We start from the raw sequence: 22398 nt of genomic DNA, 5'->3' as shown, positions 1-22398 counted from the left end.
CTGCCAGCTATTTGCAGGATACATCCTTTTTAATGACTTCCTTTGCTTGGGCACATTTCTGCCAGCCAGCTGACGAGCTTCCTCGTAAATTACTATCCCAACTCAGGTGCAGCAGCAGGAGGACTACAACACCTGAAAGACTGAGGACTTCCGCTTGAACCTTCTGGTCTGGCCTGACTAAGGGGGGCAAGAGTGGCTGCTCTCAGGCGAGATGCTGGCAGGAAGTTGCTCCGTCTCTTCTTAGCGGGGAGGCTCCTAAACATCTGGTTTGTCACTGGAATGAAAGGGCAAAACTCCCCCATTCAGAACAGTTCCACCATAGTTCTTCTCTGCTTCTGGTGTTTTCCATGTGAGGCCAAGGTCAGTAACCAACGGTCACAATTTTGCAAGATGACATCCAAAATCTTTGAAGAGCCAAAAGTTTCAAACCACAGCTCTAAGGAATAGAGGTATGCCCCAATGGTTTTGTTCTGTTTTTCTCTTGACCTTGAATCTGAAAAGAACGGAATATTTATTGCCATATATTAAACTTGGCAGTGTATTGAAGAAACAATGGAGCCACTCTTATACTTAAAAAAATGAATAAAAGATTCACATTCATTTACCCAGGCAGATTCTTAATTAAAGCATTATGTCTGCTCAATTATGTGATCCATGTGGAACATGGATGCCTCCATCTTTCTGCCCGTTTGCCTAAATACTGATGAGTCAATTAGTGGTGGAAGGAAGAAAGAAGACTATATCCTCAAGAATCTTCTGCTCAACCATGGTGTTGGAAACTGATATTTGCAAGCACATTTTCCACAAGCTATTAACATTCAACTGCAGAAACAATTTGGGCAGAACTATAATCATAGCAACAAGTTAGGGCAATTCCAGGGTAAGATTGCTGCCATCCTTGAGGAGAAATGGCAAAGCATGCATAAGAGATGCAAGGGCTCCTGACAGATGCTTACTCATCTTGACTCAAAGTAAATTTTCAAAAATAATTTACAATTTAAGATCTCACCCCTCTTCCCTTCCTTCTCCATTAGTCATTGTGTGTCTTTTCTATCACCCTCCATTCTCTTAAACAACTCTCTCTTGATCACCCTATGCTTAGATTTCCATCCCTACATCCACGATATGGTGCCATTTCCCTCATTTCCTTCAAATTTGGACTTAAGATGCTGCCTTTGCCATAAAATCTTATTTGCAAGTCTGGGACCCCCTCGACTCATCAGGAGTCTGGTTTGTAGCCACAATGGCCGGGGGTTACAGTAGTATATTATCCACAGATTCAATGGTCACCACATTTCCCACCTCTACTAAGGTCAAGCAAAATCTTGGTCAGCCGATAGGAGGGGCTCCCTGGAGAAGTAGACTGGATTGAGGAAGTTTTCACTCTGGTCTGCGTATATACAAGAGGAACAGACTACACTGCAAGTTATCCTGCTGTTTATCCCTCTCTAGGGACAGCTGAGACCTATCTAAACACTAGTAAAACTATTATTAAGTCATTCTTCATATCTTGGTTTTGATCCTCAGCCACTGATCTTTGTCACAGCTTTATTAGGGAAAGTGTTTGTGATTATTAGGGTAGTTGGGTGCTTAAAACCAGATCTAATTAAATAGGGAGAGGTGGGCCCTTCCCTTTTCTAGGTTGTGGAACCCAGTGGGAATCTTGGAGTAAAGGCTGGCAGGGTTGTCTCTAGCTCAAATGCTGGGGCTCCTTGGTTTTCACAACAGAGGGCAGGGTGTTCTCTCGGTGGTCTTGCACCCTAAGAGGCACCCTATGTCCCGTTATCTTAGTTGTCCAGCAGTGGCTTGGAGGTCACATCCACTGGCAAAGAGGTCACCCGGTGCCTGGACCTGGCCCCTTCTGCTGCACCATGCTACTCCACGGCTGTAAGCAATACTGTACGACTATGGCCAGCATTTTATCCACTTCCAATAAAGCATGTTTGTGTGCAGTGTGGTTTTGATCATGGAGGAAGTCGAGATGTCATCTCAGCCATATATGTGTCTGTAATGAGAGTCATCACCTACAGCCTTACAACTAAATAAAGATCTCTCCCCTCGCTACCAGCTGGTTTGCATATATTACTTGAGCATGTGCAGAGAGAAGCATAGGGGAAGTATTATAATTTTAAAAGGAATTCAATGCCTCTCACTAGAATGGGTAAGACTTAAGAGGGTTGAACTGTGCACCTGCTCAGTCTGTTCTCCAAGTGCTATTAAAAGGATCTTTTATCTTTTCCTGACTTCTTTAAAAGCCCGTTCTGGCTTTTTCCCTCAGAGGACAGGGCCACTTTTTCCTCAGTTTCCCAGCCACCTTTACAGGGTAACATCCTGCTCCTCTCCCCTCAGGCATGTATGAAGGCACACCCTCTTTCCCAGGCTTTCGAGTGTGTGTTGTCACCTGCCAAAGCAAGGTTGTTCTCAGATGGCCCTTTTTTTTTACTTCTCTCTTGGTAGATTTGCCCATTTCACCTTCTGCAGAGCAGAGAAATTCAGCTGACCTCTTGGCTGGAGCCCCTTTGCTTGGGCTGAATTCCCGTCTCCCAAGAGACCGCCAAATTTTATCTTCCTGGGCTCCATGATCACTGCAGATGGAGACAGCAGCCCTGAAATTAAAAGACGCCTTCTTCTTGGGAGGAAAGCGATGACAAATTTTGACAGCATCTTGAAAAGCAGAGACGTCACCTTGCCAACAAAAGTCCGAATAGTCAAAGCTATGGTTTTTCCTGTCGTGATGTATGAAAGTGAGAGCTGGACCATAAAGAAAGCTGACCGCCGAAGAATTGATGCCTTTGAATTGTCGTGCTGGAGGAGACTCTTGAGAGTCCCCTGGACTGCAAGGAGATCAAACCTATCCGTTCTGAAGGAAATCAACCCTGAGTGCTCACTGGAAGGACAGATCCTGAAGCTGAGGCTCCAGTACTTTGGCCATCTCATGAGAAGAAAAGAGTCCTTGGAAAAAAGCCTGATGTTAGGAAGGTGTAACGGCAAGAGGAGAAGGGGACGACCGAGGATGAGATGGCTGGACAGTGTCTGCGAAGCAACCAACGCGAACCTGACACAACTCCGGGAGGCAGTAGAAGACAGGAGGGCCTGGTGTGCTCTGGTCCATGGGGTCACGAAGAGTCGGACACGACTAAACGACTAAACACACAAGAGACCGCCAACGAGTTTGCTCTATCATGCTGTTGTATTCTGACTACATCTTGGGATTGTGCTTCTCTATCATTCTCAGACCCACTTTTGTGGGTGGAAGCTGGTCTAGATGCTAGATTTTTTTAAACTACAACTCCCAGAATCCCTAGGTGGTCTTGCCAATGATAAAGAACTGTAGCCTAAAACATTTACAGTACCAGAGGTTCAGCTGCCCTGGTCTAAAGCAAACAAACAGACCGCAACATCTGGACCTATGGAGGGAGGAGATAAGGTTTTCTTGATAAACCGATTCTCACTACTTATCTAAACAACTTCCCACTACTCCCCACCCACATCCATTGGCAAAAGGTCACTTGAATTCAGAGAAGGAGGTCAAGGAGAGGTGTGGTTTTCGAGATGCGCTTACTAGTAACGCATTTGTGTCCAGGTACCTCACCATATACAGTACTAAGGCAAAACAAACAAAAAAAACCACTCAGCCTCCAAAGGTTTGTTAGTCAAAAGAGACTGTGCTTATAGTTCATCATGGTTATCAAGGCAAGGATTGTATTAATTTCTTATTTAATCTCCCCTTCACACAGCACAAGATAGAATAAACAGGAATGGGTGGTGGTCTTGTGGAAGGCTTCCATATTTCTTTCCCCAACCATGCTACACAAAATGAGAGAAAATAAAGGCACTTGCATATACAAAGAAGTACATTTGGTTATAATCAAATTATATTCCCATTTTATCATTACAAGTGGACTATGCAAGAACCAGTGTGATGTAATGGGTACAGTGACTTACAACAGGTCAGGAAACGTGGGTTCACATCCCTAGTGAGCCATCGAAAACCACTGGACATGTGTGACAATGGTAAAACCATTCCTTGAATATCTCACAGACCTTTAAAAAACCATTTAGCATTACCACAAGTCAGATGCAACTTCATGGAACATAACATAAGACTATGATGAGATGCAAGACATTGCCCCAAATTACCCAGCAAGTGTGATCTCTGATATGATTTGGACCCAGTTCTGGACCACCTTAGTCTTAAACCACATGGTTCTCCCATGTTTATGGGTCCAGGGGTCCTATGGCAGCAGGGCGAGCTTGGCCATGTTGGTTCTTATAATTCCTCTCTCATTGGACGTCAGGCATCATAACAGCTATCCTGAATTTGGCTATGACCCAGCTCTAAACAATGATGTCATGTTGCATCCAATTCGTTCACTTAGTCTTCCTTCTAGGCAGGATGTACACCAGCTGGCGGCCACTGAGGCGGAGGTGATTCTAAATGCCACATGAGGAAGTGAGGGGGCAGCTCACAAACTCATCCCTGTCTTTCTCTGTCTCTGAACAGCTGGCCCCAGATGCTTTTTTCAAACCCTGGAGGCTTCACATGTCTACCAATAGTGTGTTTTATAAGGCACTACCCAGGCCTTCACTTCAGAGCACCCGTTCCCAACCAATATCCCCTTGGCATTTCTTGACTACAGTTCTATTATCCCCAAACAGCGGCACTGCTTCCTGGGACTCAAGAAAGTAATCGACCAAAACATCGGCTGAATCTAGGCTAGGAAAAGCTGCTTGATGGGAATTTGACAGCAATTCAATTTGAAGACAGAGGCAGAGTCAAAACTAGTGATGTTGACACCTGGGAACTTCACTGTTGAAACCTGGGTCAGGTGTAATGGGCATGTGGAGGGAGGATCACCTTGCAGATATGCTTGGATTGTATCCCTGCAATGAGCAGGGAGTTGGACTTGATGGTCTCGTAGGCCCCTTCCAACTTCACTTTTCTATGATTCTGTGAAGGAAGGGGGAGCAACACCTCTGTCTGAGCACATACAGTAACTGCCGTATTGGTTCTGCGTGGAGCTTGCCTATGTTTATTTTCTTCTGCCTGGAAGTTGCAAGCTGGCTCACATCCTTCTAGCAGCAAATACCCATGGGGAGGTTTGCGTCTTTTCAGCAGCAACTTTTTCATCCCATAATTTTTTTGTGGCTGGGTAGCTCAGTGGTTTAGGTACCTGGTTGTGGAGTCAAAGGTTGGGAGTTTGATTCCCCCACTGGGCCTCCGTGAGTAGAGCCAGCCTGTGAGGCCCTTGGGGGCAAGCTGCACCATCCCAGGATGTGTCCCCAGAAGGGAAGGGTCAACCACTCCTACTTATAAACCCTGAAAAGGGTTGCCGTAAGTCAAAATTCACCTGAGGGCACATGATGATGATGCTGATGCTGATGCTGCTGCTGATGATGATGATGATGATGATGATGATTGTGCCCAGGGTCAAACGTCATGTTGCCCCGTGCTAGTTATGGCTCCGCAGAAGGGTCCCTTATGGCAGTGTCCTTTACTTCCAAACGGATGGCATACCTGCCTCCTTTGAGAACCTCTCCCTTCCTCCTTTGACTGTTCTCCTAACGAACCACAGGTGCCCAATCTACAGAGCGGTCAGATTGGGCCGAGCAACTTAATTTCTAGAAGGGTGACCATGTCAGATTTCTGCCAGCGAATAACAGAGTCTGTTGTGAAGCCTTAAAGAGGCCCACTAATGCTTATGTCGATTCGTCTTTCAGGTGATGAAAAATTCTTCATTGATTGAGGGAACTGAGGTACAGTAATGGAAATGTTTAAGTAGCCATCTCCTCGTGTCCAGAAATTTAACTGTCACAAGCCCCACACCACCATTTCCCACCCTCTTTAGAAGCAGTTTGCTGTGGCAATTTCTTAGGAGGCAGCTCAGATATCCTGGTGCCCCCTACAGTTCTTCCTTGATAACGTCTAGAAGAGGGGTCAGGCATTTTATGGCGTGTCAGCAACATTATGCTTTTGACACATCACATTATTAGGGATATGAGGGCCAGTGTTTTTGCTTTTATTCGCTTCTTTGTGTTTCTACAAAAATTCACATAAGGAAAAGACTTAAAATGGTCTCTCTCTCTCTCTCTCTCTCTCTCTCTCTCTCTCTCTCTCTCTCTCTCTCTCTCTGTGTGTGTGTGTGTGTGTGTGTGTGTGTGTGTGTGTGTGTGTGTGTGTGTGTCTCATATGGAAAGAATCTACAGATAGATAGGTAGAAATCTGTACTTCAGCAAGCAGGGTGGTGCCTGATTCTCAAGCAGAAGGCCAGGGAGGGATGTGCAGGAAGACACTGTGACTAGAAGTGGATGAGTGTCTGCTTGTCATAGCTGTGGCTTCCCTCACCTCTGGAACTGAGCCAATGAGCCTGTTTCATTTGGTAATCATTCTTCAAGACTTAAACACAGACACAAAGTCTGATTTCACAACCTGGGAAAGACAGCCTCAATCACCTCTCTGCAATATGTCAGCACTAAGGATGGACTGTCTCTATAACTGTTTCCGGCCATAGGTTTCTTCCTGACCATCCCCCAAGTGGGGTTCAGAAAGAATTTTGCCCCAAACCCTGATGAGAGGCTGCTGGTCAGTGCTGGCAATGCCAAGCTAGATAGATCAATGGTCTGACTTGGTAGAAACATCCTATATATATCTGATTAGTCAGATGGAAAGAATCTACATGCAGAGCTTGGGAGAGGGCTTTACTGCCATCACATTGCCTTGAACCCATCAAAGGACAACTGATTTCAGACACAAAGCAGAATGAATTGGAGACCACCAGGGTACATCAGAGGCCTTATCAGGGAGGGCCTCTAGTTCAGTCACGGATCTCTAGTGCAATCCCCCAATAATGTCTTGAGCAACTGCTGCCAGTCAGAGTTTATAATACTGAGCTAGACACATCGGCAGCCTCACTCAGAATACAAATGCTTCCTGTGCTCTTGAGCACATGCTGATCCAAACCTACTGCTATTCTGAGCTCTTAGCTACTGACCTCCTTTAACAACTTCCTTCCACTACTGCTTGAATCCTTTGCTTAGTGATGTAGTGGTAAATCTTGATCGACCCATGTGCATCACAGCCAGGGCCCCAAGGAGAGTCCCAAAATGCAGGCTGCTGTCTTGACCCCTTTATCCACAAATCTGTCATTTTTGCCTCCCAGGTCTTTTGTAAAGCTAATAGGTCTTGATTGCCCATTTGAGCTCAAGTCACTGCTACACCACTCAGTTTGCCCTCCACTAGTTTCATAAGAATATATTTTTGCCAGGAAAAACAACTCAGAAGCCTTTCTCTCTCCCTGCTGCAGTAAGGATTATAGCTAAGTTCAGAGGGAAGGTAACAATACCGAAGAAATTTAAATGCAGAAGTACTCAGAAGAAGAGAAGTGACACTGACAAAGAAGTACATATGTGTCACTGTTTTTAGGCATTCTTTACAGCTTCAGAAATTCCTCCCTTAAAACATTTGCACTCACCAAGCCACAAATGGCACGGGCAGATATAAAAGCGCAAGAGCATTCTGGCAGAGATAAATATTTTATTGCATATAGAGAACAGAAGCCCACAATATCCAACACATACCATCAGCTCAATGCCTGTGAATCACTGCTTTGGTGGAAAACAGGAGGAGAGGATGTGGCTGTGTGTAGGAAACTCATTAGCTGTGTTACATCATCCCATTAGAATGAATCCAGATAAAGTTATCCCACCTCTATGTGCTGCACATATAAGGGCATTAAAAGCCCTGGGAGGCTCACGGGAGTGTTTCCAACATGACATGGTACGAAATTACAATATCAGCTCAAGGGAAGACCGGATTCAATTCCAGGTTAAAACAAGCCCAGCGTTCCTTTGAACAGAAGCAAGCAAATAAGTTGTAAACGAACGTTGTCAAGCTGTATTATTTTAGTTAGTGGAATATTAATCCAGCACCAATTTCAAGTTAACACTCTAATGGATTTTCATTTAGAACCTTGACTGAACCTGTTTCAGGGGTATTATCAGCGCACAGGGGAAAGAATGTCTACGAAAGGCAGGGGAAAAAACAGAAGGGCGGATAAACAGTGGAAACATCAAGAGTAAGACATGTGAAGAGAGGCACTCCTGTATATACTGTACAATGTAGTGAAAGAAACCAGGGAGTCACAAGAAGAGACAAGGCGAGTTGAGGGAGAGGGCTTTATCTGTCAAAGGAAGGATGGGAAAAGTTAATTGCTATTTACTCTTGTCTGAAGAAATTGATTGTTATTATTTTGAAATTAAAAACAACAACACTAGGTCAATTGACCCACGGCCCCACAGCCAGACATTACTTTGGGACAACAGTGTTGCAGCTTCTCTGCTGGGAAAATGTGGTTGAATTGGTTTTCCTCACAACAGAAGCACTACACTGACAAGAGACGTCTGGATGCAGGGCCTCAGCTGAGCAACCCCGCTGCAGCTGCTGTCTATGTAGAGGCACCCCGATATCCTGCTAGGGCTCAGAGCTATAGATATGAAGGTATGTGAATACCTCCAAGGGCTGAAAGCATTGGTGGTTTGTTGGCCAAGAGACAACCTCCAAAATCCAGTGTCAGGGGAATACCGAGCTTCAATATCTGTAACAAGGAAAATGTTGCAAAAAAAAATATATCACTTGGAGCAAGTAAGTGGGGAGGTGGGAAAACTAAGTTGATCTTGAAACCATGTTTTCTGTCCTGTGCCTTGAGATCTTCTGAGCCTCATGGTAGTTTAGCTAATGCTAATAATTCCTGCAGCTCTCAGTCATATAAACAAGTCACTGAAAGAACAGTTCTAGTGGTTTCTGCCTAAGCGACAGCTGAAAAAGAATCGTACACTCCGTTGGCTGAGATTTTTTTTCCAACATCCTTCTAGCTGGCGAAGCTCAGCACAGACTTCCAGGGCAGAATGAGGCCAGTTTTTTTTTTTTTTTTTTTTTTTTTTTTTTTGACCATGTTTTTTTTTTTTATTATTATTATTTTTACATATCCATACATAACCATTTCTCTTATCTTTACATAGTCATCATTTCTCCTATTTATTTCTACCCCCTTATCCCACCCCCCCAAAGAAAAAAAAAAAAAAAACAGAAAAAGACCATTTAATTTTAAATCTGCAACCATGAGCACACCTTTTGGAGTTTAACCAATATAACATTATTGGCCCCCCCTTCTCTTACCCATCTTACATATCCCGACCATTTCTTTCTTATCTCTAATGTTTTTTCTTCCCATACCTTATCCTGTGTCAAAATCGACAGTATGTCTGATTGAATCCATTCATATAAATACCAATTCCATCTTTCCAAAGTCCATTTTGATGCATCCTTCCACCCATAAGCTATTACTGCATGTGCTGCTATAATCATAGCTTTAAATAAATTCTGTTTAGGTTTTTTTACTTTATTATTCCCCAGAACTCCCATAAACAAGATTTTCCCAGTCAGCTGCAAGTTAATATTACATACGGCGTTCACCTTTTCTAAAATCAGCTGCCAAAATTCAATAACCTTAGGGCATTCGCACCAAAGATGTGCATAATATCCCTTACTCCTCTTACAATGCCAGCAACTTGAATTCAAACCTTTTATCATATAAGACAACTGAGGGGGTGTCCTATACCATTTCAATATTAATTTCATCTCCAATTCTCTAAATTTATCCATTTTGATTTCCAATATGCCGTCCATTAACCCATCTATTTCGTATGCTGACAATGTCATTTCTCTTTCCCACTTCGTTTGTATTGTCCCAATCATATAATCTTTATCTGTATTTATCAAGTTATACAACTTCCTTGCAATACCCTTCTTATTATCCTCTTTATTATTATATAGTTTTTCTAGCGGGGTATCCTCTTTATTTAGTATTCCAGAATACCTTCTCTGTTTCAAAATATTGTATAAAGCCATAATCTGTAACCAGTATTGTCTTCCAACTTGTCCTACTACAATTTGTGCCGGAATCTGTATCCCCTGAGGGTTGTATAAATCCTTCACTCTATAATAGCCGGTTTCTTTTAGTTTCTTCCAAAAAGTTTTCTCAATTTTCAAATCCTCACCTAGAGATTCTAGTGGGGTCCATTTGGAAAGACTTGGCATCCAATTAAGTTGCCTTTCCCCCCATATTATTAATGCTGTCTGTCTTGGACCTATTGTATTTTTAATGTCTTTTTTAACCTTCTGTGTAAATATTCCAAATTTACCTACTTCTTTATTTATTGTATCCTCCCATCTTACCCATTTCTCCACACTTTTCCCATCTAATTCCAATAGCATTTTAATTTGAAAAGCTTCGTAATAGCTTTCCAAATGTGGGAGACCCCACCCTAAATCTTCCTGTGGTGAATATATTACCCTCTTTACTATTCTAGCTTTCTTCTTCCCAAAAACCCAATTTTTTAATTCTTGGTCCCATACAGCTAATTGTTTTTTAGGGATGTACTCCGGGAGTACCTGAAATAGATATAACATCTTTGGTATTATAAACATTTTTATTGCCCTTATTTTCCCTAAAATACTTATATATCTATTATCCCATTCGTTTAGTTTTTCCTGTATCCTTCTCCAAGTTATTTTATAATTAGTTCCCATCAAATTTTTAATACTTTTTGTTATTGTTATACCTAAATACTTTAATCTCCTAATTCCTAATTTCATACCTGTCAGCTTTGCTATTTCTTTTTGTTCCTTTAAATCTATCCTTTTAAACATTATTTCTGATTTCGAAATATTTACTCCTAAACCTGAATATTCTTTAAACTCTTCTAAAATTATCAGTAGTTCTCTTATTGCATCAAGAGGATTTTGTAACACCAATATTATATCATCCGCATACAGATTTAATTTAATTACCTCTTTCCCTACTGTATATCCTCTTATTTTACTACTACTTCTAATTTTTTCGGCTAAGGGTTCCATAGATAACACAAACAGCATTGGGGATAAGGGACATCCCTGCTTCACTCCTCTCTGGAGCAAAATTTCTTTTGTATAATTATCATTAACTTTAATCATTGCCTTCCCTTCTCTATAAATTTCTTTTAATGCTATCAAAAAGGGACCGTCAAATCCAAATTTACTTAGTACTTGAAATAAATACCCATGACTTAGAGTGTCAAATGCCTTATATACATCTAATTTTAAAAGGGCAAATCTTCCTTCACTGTTTCCGTGATGTAGAGTATTAATCACATTCCTTATAGGGTGTCCAATATATCTCCCTTTAACAAAACCATATTGATCCTCTCCTATTAATCTTGGGAGTGTTTTCTCTAATCTATTTGCTAAAATTTTTGCAAAAATTTTATAATCCTGGTTTGTTAAACTAATAGGCCTATAAGAGTTGGGGTCCGTCGGGTCTCTCGATTGTTTCAAGATTATCATGATTTCTGTTTTCCTCCATGATTCAGGGGCTCTCCCTCCCTTCATTATCTTGTTAAACAAACTCTGCATTTCTGGAACTATTAAAGGCCCCACCATTTTATAAAATTCTGATGTAAAACCATCTAAGCCTGGTGATTTCCTACTTTTTAAATTTTTAATAACTGTCAAGATTTCTTGTTGTGTGATTTCTTCATTTAAAATTGCTAAATCTTGTTTCTTAATTTTGTTCACAATAGCTTCTTCAAATTGTTTCTCTTCATTTACTTTAAATAACTTACTATAAAAATCTTCAAAGATCTCCCTTATTTGTTTGTCTTTAAACACCTTACTTCCCGTTTCATTTTTCATGCACCCTATCTTTTGTTTTTCCTTTCTTTTCTTCAAATAGTTTGCCAATCTTTTCATCGAGTTTATATTTATTCTCTGATACTCATTCCTCACCAATAAATCTTTTTTCCACAAAAACAAATTATCTAACTCTTGCAACTCATCTTTCACCCTATTCAACTGTTCTTGTATTTGTCTTTCAAACTTCACCTGTAATCTTCTTTGTAATTCAACTATCTCCTTTAGTTTTTGTTCCCTTTTAAAATTCACCTTTCTTCTAAAATGAATTTCTTTAGAAATACATATTCCCCTGATTACTGCCTTTGCAGCATCCCAAATTATATCTTCCTCCGCAGATCCTTTATTTTCTTTAAAATATTTTTGTATCCCTCTTATTAAATCCTCTCTATCCTTTTGTTGCAAAAATATCCTAGAGTTAAACCTCCACCTTCTAACTTTCTGTTCCTCCTCCAATCCAATCTCAACAAGTAATGGTGCGTGATCTGAAATCCATATAGCTCCTGTTTCCACTCTATTAACTTCCATATCGTTAGTTTCTTTCACTAAGATATGATCAATACAGGAAAACTTTTTATACCTTTTTGAGAAAAAGGTAGGATGCTTTTCATCCTGCAGGAGACTAAATACCTCTTTAAGTTTCCATTTTTTTAAGTTTACTTTCTTATTTTCCCTAATATCATTATTCAAATCCCCTGCAATTAACAAGTCTCCTTCATAAAATGACTGCAATCTTTGAAAGGTTCGGTTCAAAAATAGGGTTTGTCCTTTGTTAGGTGCATAAATACATGCCAAAGTATACTTCTTTCCATTCATCCTGAATTTCACAAAAATAAATCTTCCATCTCTATCTTTACATTGTTCCAAAACATCTATATTCATTCTAGAGTGCAAGAGAATGGCCACACCCCTTGCTTTGTTTGTTCCCCTTGACTCTATCTGCAAACTCCAGTCAGTAGACTTCATCAAAGGTCTTACGTCTCTCTTACTCTTATGCGTTTCCTGCAGACACAGAATATCAACCCCTTGATCCTTTATCATCTTATTTAATCTATAACGTTTCAGATCTGAGGCCAAACCATTCACATTTAAGGAGAGTACTTTAATTATCCTCCCCATTTTTTGTCTATCTCAACTCCCCCTGGTGTGCCCCTATTATTTACTATTTTTTGATGGTCTTTCCCTTCCCCATAGCCCAAAAATAACCCCTTCCCAAGGAGTTGGGTAAGGATTCTATATCCCCCCATTTTCGTCTCTATACGTGGAGATCTGTCTACCCACATACTCCCCCCCCAAAAAAATTTCATTCTTTTCAACCAACACTAACCAAAACAAAAAGAAAAAAAACTATTTTCACGTGGTATAAATTTTACATTCCTGAAGGAAGCTTATTCATATTTACAGTCACATATAAATTCCCTCAATCTTCTTCTTCTTCTTCTTCTCCTCCCTCCTTCTCTTCTTCGGCCTCCTGAGTAGTACGTTGTATGTTAAGTCTGTATAGTAACTTCTCCGCCTCTGCTGGGTTGCTAGCTTTCAAGAGTTTTCCATCTTTAAAAATTAAAATATTGGCTGGATAACCCCAGGAAAATAAAACACCATTCTCATGCAACTTCTGTGCAAAGGGTTTCATAAGTCTTCTTTCATTCATGGTTTCTGGTGATAAGTCAGGGCGAGGAAATATCTTCTGTCCCTGAAGTTGTAAGTCTTTAATTTTCCTGAGTTTGTTCCAAACATAATTCTGCGTTTTCTCTCTTGAAAAAGCTATTATAATGTCTCTAGGCCTGGCTCCAGGCTTTGGTTTCGGTTTCAGAGATCGGTGAGTGCGTTCAAGGTCCTCATCTGTTATATTTATGCCATGTTCCTGAAAAAAAGCAATTACAGTCTTCCCAAGGTCTCCTGCAGCAATGTCTTCTGTTACTCCTGAAAGTCTTAAGTTCCTTCGCCTTTGGCGGTCTGATAATATAGCCAGCCTTTTTTTTAATTGCTGTATTTCTTTCTCGTTGTTTTCACTTTTTTTCACAGCATTATCTGCAGCTGACCTTGCTGTTTTAACCTCTTCCACTAATTGCCCAAACTTAGATTGAAGCGCTTTTAGGTCTTGTCTAATATTTTTCTCCATATTAGTTATCAACTCCGACAGTTCTTTAACTTCACGTTTTGTCGCCATTATGCTTGTTATGTTGTTTTGTTATTTTCACGGAGAGTATTATTGCTTGTAATTAGCAAGGAAAAACTCACCAAGTCAAGGGAAAGTTTGTAGCTGAGTTTCCGGAACCTCCTCAAAAGTTCCTTCAGGCTTATCTTTCAATTGTTTGGTTGTATTATAGTTTTATCTGTAAGTTTCCTGGAGGGCGATGTAAAGGCGTCTAGCTTCGTCGACGCATGCGCAGATCTGAGGCCAGTTATATCAAAGGCAGACACCTCATTTCTGAACAGGGTGTGAGCTCCTTTGTTGAGATTTTATCATGGAGATATGGGAGTGTTACCTTGGGAGTTACATGGGGAATATGCCTCGACTTGTCTCAGTTTTAGTGACATCAGATGGGAGAGGGAAGCATCTCAAGACAGAGTGCAAAACTACACTGATATGGTCTATAACAGTTCGTTCATTTAGTCGTTTAGTCGTGTCCGACTCTTCATGACCCCATGGACCAGAGCACGCCAGGCCATCCTATCTTCCACTGCCTCCTGGAGTTGGGTCAGATTCATGTTGGTTGCTTCGCAGACACTGTCCAGCCATCTCATCCTCGGTCGTCCCCTTCTCCTCTTGCCTTCACACTTTCCCAACATTAAGGTCTTTTCCAGGGAGTCCTCTCGTCTCATGAGATGGCCAAAGTATTGGAGCCTCAGCTTCAGGATCTGTCCTTCCAGTGAGCACTCAGGGTTGATTTCCTTTAGAATTGATAGGTTTGTTCTCCTTGCAGTCCAGGGGATTCTCAAGAGTCTCCTCCAGCACCACAATTCAAAGGCATCAATTCTTCCGCGGTCAGCTTTCTTTATGGTCCAGCTCTCACTTCCATACATCACTACAGGAACTGGGGAGTACTATAACAGTACTGGGGAGGAACCCCATGCAGTGCCTCAACTGTTAAACTAGAAGTGTTCCTAATGATGCCTAATGTGACCCCCTGTTGTGTCCTAGCTACTAAAAGGTCACACTTTTGAAGTAGGACCCTGGAGTGAACTATGAAATGGAATTGACAGCAAAGTTTTCACTGGGTTCTTCCCATGAAATGTGCCTGAAGATTCCCCAAGAGCTACCTATATTATGGTTAAAAAAATCATATCTTGACTCATCTCAAAAGCCCCAAAGATACCAGAGTTTTTCCCCTTCAGACTCCTCACTCTCCACATTATGGGAGACTGGCAAAACCCAAACCAGAGGGGACCAGGGTTAGAGCATGGTATCCATGGTAAGTACTGCATACTGTACATGATTTGCTTTGACTGAATAGGACCAGAGTGTTTCCTTCATGCCCATGCTGGATAGCTCAGTTGGTTTAAGTCTCTGGCTGTGAAGCCAGAGGTTTGGGAGTTCAGTTCCCCGCTGGGCCCCCTTGACAGAAGCTGGACTCAACGATCCATAGGATAGTCTTGAGTAAGGTAATGTTTCCAAGAGCATATTTGTAGGAATACACTGTTAAGAGTTTTTAACAGCCTTGCAGGCTGCCTGCAGTTTGTTTGACTGGAAGGGACCTTTCTGGGCTGGGGTGACTGTCCCTCTATCCAGCATTGTTCCCTTCTGCCCCTAATTTCAAGAAGAGCCCCACCTCTCTGCTCAGGCCTTCTTTCCCTTCTCTGCTGGCAGTTAGTACTCTGTTGCAAGCAGTGAGTTTGTGGAGACTTGCTGTTGAAAGCCATTGTGTCTGTTGTTTGATCTGTTCAATTCTATGAAACCTTTTATTCGTTTTCCTACTAATGTCTCAGAGTGCGTTACTGAGACTGTAAGTGCCAGTTAATGAGAAAATGGGTTGTCTACTCTGGAGAACTTGAAGCCATTCTTCTTTGTAAATCTCTGCATTTCTGCTGCACAATTAGAGGAGTTTTGCCAAAATTCAAAGCTCTGCAACACAGACTTCATCTGTAGAAGACAGCTGCAGAGGATGAACAGTAGTATGAGGAGAAGCTCATGGAGGAGAAGATGTGATACCTGGCAACCATGCCTGAGTAGGAAATGCAGAAGCAGAGGCAGAAGATTAAGAATGCTGTGGAGAGGCAAGGAGGCCTGAGCCGAAGATGAAGCCCAAGCCATACCGAGGGTTAGGAACCAAGAGGCCACAGGAGCAGAAGAACTGGGATCCAGACCAAACACTAAAGGTGAAGACAGGGTCAGACCAAGGGTTGAAACTAAAGGGAATGTTGGAATCAAGCTGCAGAGGAAAAGAGAGACTTATGGAGGCCAAAGGGCTTTTGGGGCTTTTGAGATGGGGTCAAAACTGAAGGAGCAAAATCAGACTGATGCTGAAGTAACAGGTGGGAAAATGGCTTCAAGCAAAGCTGAGACCAGGGGAGGCAGGAGGTGGCACTCAAGGTGTTTCTCCATTTTCTTGGCTTTGCAGTGTTCTGGTTTGGGTGCCTCAGAAGCAGCCAGACTGGAAGGACACTTGGAGGCATGTTTCTGTGTCTGCAAGACAGGCCAATCCCTCCCCCATGTGCTGGGAAGAGAGGCTACCTGGACCAACATCAGTACAGATGAGGAGATGGTACTGGTGGGAGAGGTGGTCTTTGGTACTAAGGGAGTGGTAGGAACCGGTGCCACAAGAACAGCCTCAGTGGAGAGCCTCTTGCAAATGGTAGCCAAAGTGGGTACGCAAAGCACAATTTTGTGCCGCTTGGTCCACTGCTTTGAGAGATTGGTCCCACTAAAAAAAAGATTCTCAGCTTAGTCTGTCTCAGTTTTAATCCTTGTTTAGGAAGGAAGGAAGGAAAATATTTTTGATGGATAAGTGATTAAACTAAGAGTTGTTAAAGATAATTGAGAAGCGAATATAAGGAGTGTGGTGGAATGCCCCACGTCATGCCTGTCCATCATGGGGAGCTCAAGGGCAGGAGCCTATGAGAGGACAGGAGGGGCGGAACCAAAAGAACAGTTAGACAGTTGGTTAGGGAGTTAGAGAGGAGAGTTGGAGAAAAGAGGTTGGAGATAGGGAATTGAAGAGAGAGAGAGTTAGGAGATTGAATTGAGAAAGTTAAGACAGAGATTGGAAAGTTGGAATGCTAGAGAGAATAGGAAAGAGTTCAAAAGCATAGGGAATAAATGGATAGTCAAAGAGTATTGTTAACGTGAATTAAAACACATACAAACCAATGTGAAATCAAATGATATTTAATGAATGATCCTAAAACATCCGTGATTTAGATCTGTGGTTTGCATGACATCTATAGTATCAATAAATCTGTTGTATTGGCAGCACGTGTCTAAGATACATCTATTTGGTATTGAGTGAATAATACCTGGTGGCAGCGTGAAGTGAGGAAACGCATCCAGAGGGTGGACTTGTGTTTAGGGAAAATAAACAAAGGACACTGGGTGGACACAACAAGGAGCAACAGGAGGAGGCCAAATATGCTAGAACAGACTAACATGGCTAACTCTTCTAAAAGTATGGCAGGAGGTTCAGAATCCTAAATGCAACTTCTCAGCAACTTGCTGACAGGGAGAAGACCTTTTATAATAACGACTGCAATGAAGCAGGACAAAACGAAAGGCCCAAGAAATCCAAGGGAAATTTAAACCATAATCATGGGTGGCTGAAAGATCAACTGGGGGGTATATGGGCCAAAAAAACACAAATAATAATAATAATTAAAAAACATTGCACAGAAGAATTATACATCACACAAGGATGTGCATATTAAAAATGTTGTCCTTTGAGGACATTCGCTTCAGCTTATTTATTGTTTATATTTTTTAAAATACCCCACGATCTATTCCATGAGAGTGCTTTTCTTTATGTCACTGGAAAGCCGATCTAATTCTCTCTTTTACTGACAGCCTGTCAATGCTTAGGAGAAAGTCTCATATACCTTGAGATTCTTCTTTTTTAGTTTCTCAGCTGATGAGCTTCCTGTTGCTTCTTCTGTTCTGCTGTGCAAATTATATTTGCTTTTCTGGGTCAGCAAATCAGGAAGTCTGATGAGTGCTATTTTTTGCATATTTCTGCTCCTTGTTTCCTTTTGCCAGAGTCCGGCAGTGCCTCCTCCCACAGTGACAACCGGGTCTGTTGCTTTGGTCGGCTCCTGCTGCTGCTGCTCTGTAGCATGAAGTCTGGCCGGCCGGAGCATCGTGATGACTATTACAGCCTGCAGGCATCAACATTGATTATGCCCTGTGCTGACCAATATTTTATGTTAACAACTGGAGGAAAAATCTTTCCAGAGAATCATGTTGTGCCAGAGATGAGCAAAGAAGGACATTGTTTTGCTCTTCTATTCATTTTCTTTATTCAAAACTTAATTCAGTTTGTTACTTCTATTCATTACAAAACCAATGCATATCTCTATCACTACTTCTGTGAAACAGGTTTAATTAAAAATAAAACACTGGAGCGTTTTATACCCAGTGTGATGTAGTGGATAGAGTCAGAGACTAGGACTCAGGAGGCTTGAGTTCGAATCCTTGTTCAGCCATGGAAACTCACTGGGGGGATGTGGAACTGGTCAAACCACTCCTTAAATATCTCATTTCCCTTGAAAGCCCTATTAGGGTCACTGTAAGTTGGTTCTGACTTGATGGCACAGAACAAAAACTTTCAACATTAGGCACTTACAGCCATCTATACAATCTTACTGGTTCTCATAGGTTCTTAATTTGTGATCCACAGACCCTCCCCCCAGGGGGACATGTTGTCCTCACAGAGGATCCGTGAAGGCTTGAAGAAGTGTTGTGATCTTTTGCAGTTAATATAGGAAGAATGAATTAAAGCAACATACAGTGGTGCCTTGCAAGACAAATTTAATTCGTTCCATGGTTAATGTTGTCTTGCGAAACGCGTTTTCCTATAGGAATGCATTGAAATCTAATTAATGCTTTCCTATGGGCAAAAAAAGTCAGAACAAAGTCACATTTGGTTTACAAGGGGTTTATTAAGTTCTCTTTAGAGCCATACATATTGTGCAGATGATTTTTAAAAAATTCAAACAAAAAATTAAACTTTTTACACATCATAGAAAAACATTTAAAAATCAGCAAATGAGGCAGGAACAAAAAACGGAAAACATTCGTCTTGTGAAGCACGGCCATAGGAACATTTGTCTTGTGAGTCATCAACCCCATCACCAAAATCATTTGTCTTGCGAGTTTTTCACCCTGCAAGACATTCCTCTTGCGAGGCACCACTGTATTGTTTGTTTGTTTTAATTTTGTTTCATATTCGGACTGTAAGCAGCCCATTTATTGAATCTAGATGGGCGGAGTAAAAGCCAGAAAATAAATAAAAATAAATAAGCAAGAAAGAAAATAAAACGTAGAACAAAATCTTCATTTACCTTGTCTGTTTGTGTAAAACCTAGCTTTTCTAACCTACCACTTCCATTAAAAACAAACAAAAGTAAACATTGGTTATGAAAATAACTATTTGATAGCAAATAGCTGTTTGATATTTCTGCACACATACAAGTGAATGATGCTGAGGGGTTGAGAGACAACACGTCACTTTTAAAAAAACTTCACCAGTCATTAAAGAAAAGCCTACATGAAGAGAACGGTCTTTGCCTGTTTGCGAAAGGACAACAAAGATGGGGCCGACCTAGCTCCTGTGGGAGAGAGTTCCACAGTCTGTGAGCAGTGACAGAGAAGGCCCTTTCCCATGTCCCCACCAAATGCACCTGTGAGAGTGGTGGGACTGAATTATATGTTCCCTGTAACCAGCCCCAGTTAACAATCTGGCTGCAGTATTTTGGACCCTCTGGAGTTTATGAACACTTTCCAAAGGCAGCCCCACATAGGGAGTGTTATGATAATCCAGCCAAGATGTACCGAAGGCCTATGTCACCATGGCCAGATCAGAAGCAGCTTAGTTTATAGTAAGGTATGATGGGAGTGGCAGTTCAACACATCTGAAGGGCCCTATATTTTTCTAATTTATTTCTTCTTATTTTACAAAGAAAAGAGATAAAAAATATAAAGTTTTTCTATTTACTCCCCCCCCCCCCCGGAGAGGGGTAATCCAGGTTCTTCTAAACCCAGACATTACAAGAATATAATTTATTCCATACTTTTAAAAATTCAGTCAGACTGCCGTGAATGCTCCATTCTACTAAGGAACGCCTTCCATCCCACACCAATTCCTGCAAGAAGCAGCTAAGGGACATCTCATCTGCTTCCTCACCCACTCGTCCACCCACGCAGGAGCAGAAAGGGGCAAATGGATCTAATTCCCTTTTTAGTTTTAACATCCTCAAGAGATTATCAATGATGCTTTAAGAAATTTCACTAAAGGCATAACAGTTTTTTAAAAATAAAAGACTCTTTAATAGTAAGCAGATTCAAAAATGGCTGCATTTAAGGCAGTCCCATAACAAATCCCATACCCCTTTTCAGAGGCAGGCCGCCCCTAAACATGCAGCATCTGTAGAAAAGTCTACGAGTTAGAGAACCTTTCTTAATCTTGTATTTCAGTTTCTGGAAATGATTACCAGCATGAAATCATTTTCTGTCTCCATATTCTTAAGGTGCCTGCCCCTTCCAATAAGAAGAGATTCTATATAAATTCCCATGAAAAATATGAAAAACAAGAACAGACTTACTTTCCCCCTCACATGGCTGGGCTCCTGTGAATTTAAAAGCTAATGCAGTATTTCCCCAGCAGTAGAGGTAGAGTTGTGTGCATGCGTGTGAGCTAGGACCCATTAAAAGCTTATGTCAACATTTTCCAAAGATTTCAGCATTCTGCAGCGCAAACACTGCATTCTGCAGCACTGTCCAATGGTGTAATTTACATATGAAATCAAGGGTCCCAGTTAATACCCAACATAGTACTGTTCACTCCAAATCTATGCCAACGTTTTGTCATCGTTTTGCAGAAACATTGCATTTCATAATGTTCTCCCCCGAACTGTCAAACTGACATGCTTACAAGAAGTGGGTGGTACTCACCTTTTAAAACTCAACGTTTCAATCTAAACCTAAGCCAACTTTTGCAACTGTTTTGCAGCGTAAACTCTGTGTTTGGCAGCACCTCCAAAATTGTGAAACTGGCATACTCTGTGCAAAAGCCTATTGAACACCACAAACCGAGGGTGTGACTAGACAGTGAAGTTATCCCAGACTCAACAGGACTAAACAAAGGCAACTGAAAAGGCTGTATTGCAAAGAAAAAGACCAAAGGAGAAAAAGGAAAACAGAGGAAAACCCTAGCCAGTGTAATCCACACACTGGCAAATTTGAGAATGTATTATTGAAATTCATTCTATTGGGGGCTGAAGGCCACATACCTACTATATGAATCACAAGGCATTACGGTATATCATTTTAATCAGTTGTGTGTGTGAATTTACTACATACAAAAAAAACTGCTAAAGCTTCAGCATAGGACTGGAACAAAAAGGGTAATATTGGATTTTGAGATACAAATTTGGAACCCCACTTTGACCTATCAGTTATGCCAGTGGTTTTTAACCTTGGGTAACCCAGGTGTTCTTGGACTGCAACTCCCAGAAACCCCGGCCAGCACAGCTGGTGGTGAAAGCTTCTGGGAGTTGCAGTCCAGGAACACCTGGGTTACCCAAGGTTGGGAATCTCTAAATTACTTGTATACTGTTGTGTAGGAATGCTGCAAAATGCAAAGTTTGTGCTGCAAAAGAATTTAAAAATGTTGGCATAGCTTTTCAGGGTATCTAAAATAGTGGGGTTCGTGGTTAACAAGGCTAAGATTACTTGCTAATTTCTGTGTGTTGAATTCCCAACTGCTGTGAAAAACAGGGCCAGTAGACAGGTTGGTGGCCAATGTCTCTGTGCAAGTGTAGTATTTCTCTCATGAGTGACCTTCAGTGGGCCCCACTAACTTTAGCAATAATTAACAATTTTTTTCCTTTTTCATTTTTAGGGAAGGGGGTTCACCAGGTAGTGACCAGAAACCACCAGGTGATTCTGGATAAAGCTGATTGTCTCAGTACATATAATGTTGATTCTAATAATTCTAATTGAAACTCATTCAAGCAGTAGATTATTAAGGTCAAGTTGAAAAGGAATCCCCCTTGTGTTGATATGCTAATTGGACTACAGAACCTGTTACTGGCTATGCTGGAAAGAAGACAACAGGATGTCCTTGTTTATCTTCCTAGATCTCTCTGCAACTTTCATGATCATCAACCGTGACCATGGATTCCAAAATCCATTTGCCAGAATGCTGACAGTGAGCGCATCCAACATTTGGTGTGCAAAGTATCCAGCACCACATAGACTCCTGTACTGAAGGTCTCATTTCCATTGCAGTTTTTAAGCAGATAAGTTGTGTGGAAGGAGACCTTCTAAAATAGCAGGATAAACTACTGTTTTTGCATTCCTTGCAGAAATGAATGATGACACTGGCTCTCTCCTAAGGTCGCTGTGCATGCAAGAAGACTGAAGAGAGGGGAAGTTATTCGGAATGAACACACATAACGTTGGGCTCGTAAGCCAACTTTGACAGATCCCTGATAATGGTATATTTTTTGAACTATGCCTAGGA

This window comes from Pogona vitticeps, chromosome 1, assembly GCF_051106095.1.
Source record: "Pogona vitticeps strain Pit_001003342236 chromosome 1, PviZW2.1, whole genome shotgun sequence".
Taxonomy (NCBI): Eukaryota; Metazoa; Chordata; class Lepidosauria; order Squamata; family Agamidae; genus Pogona; species Pogona vitticeps.
This window is presented reverse-complemented; position numbering follows the sequence as displayed.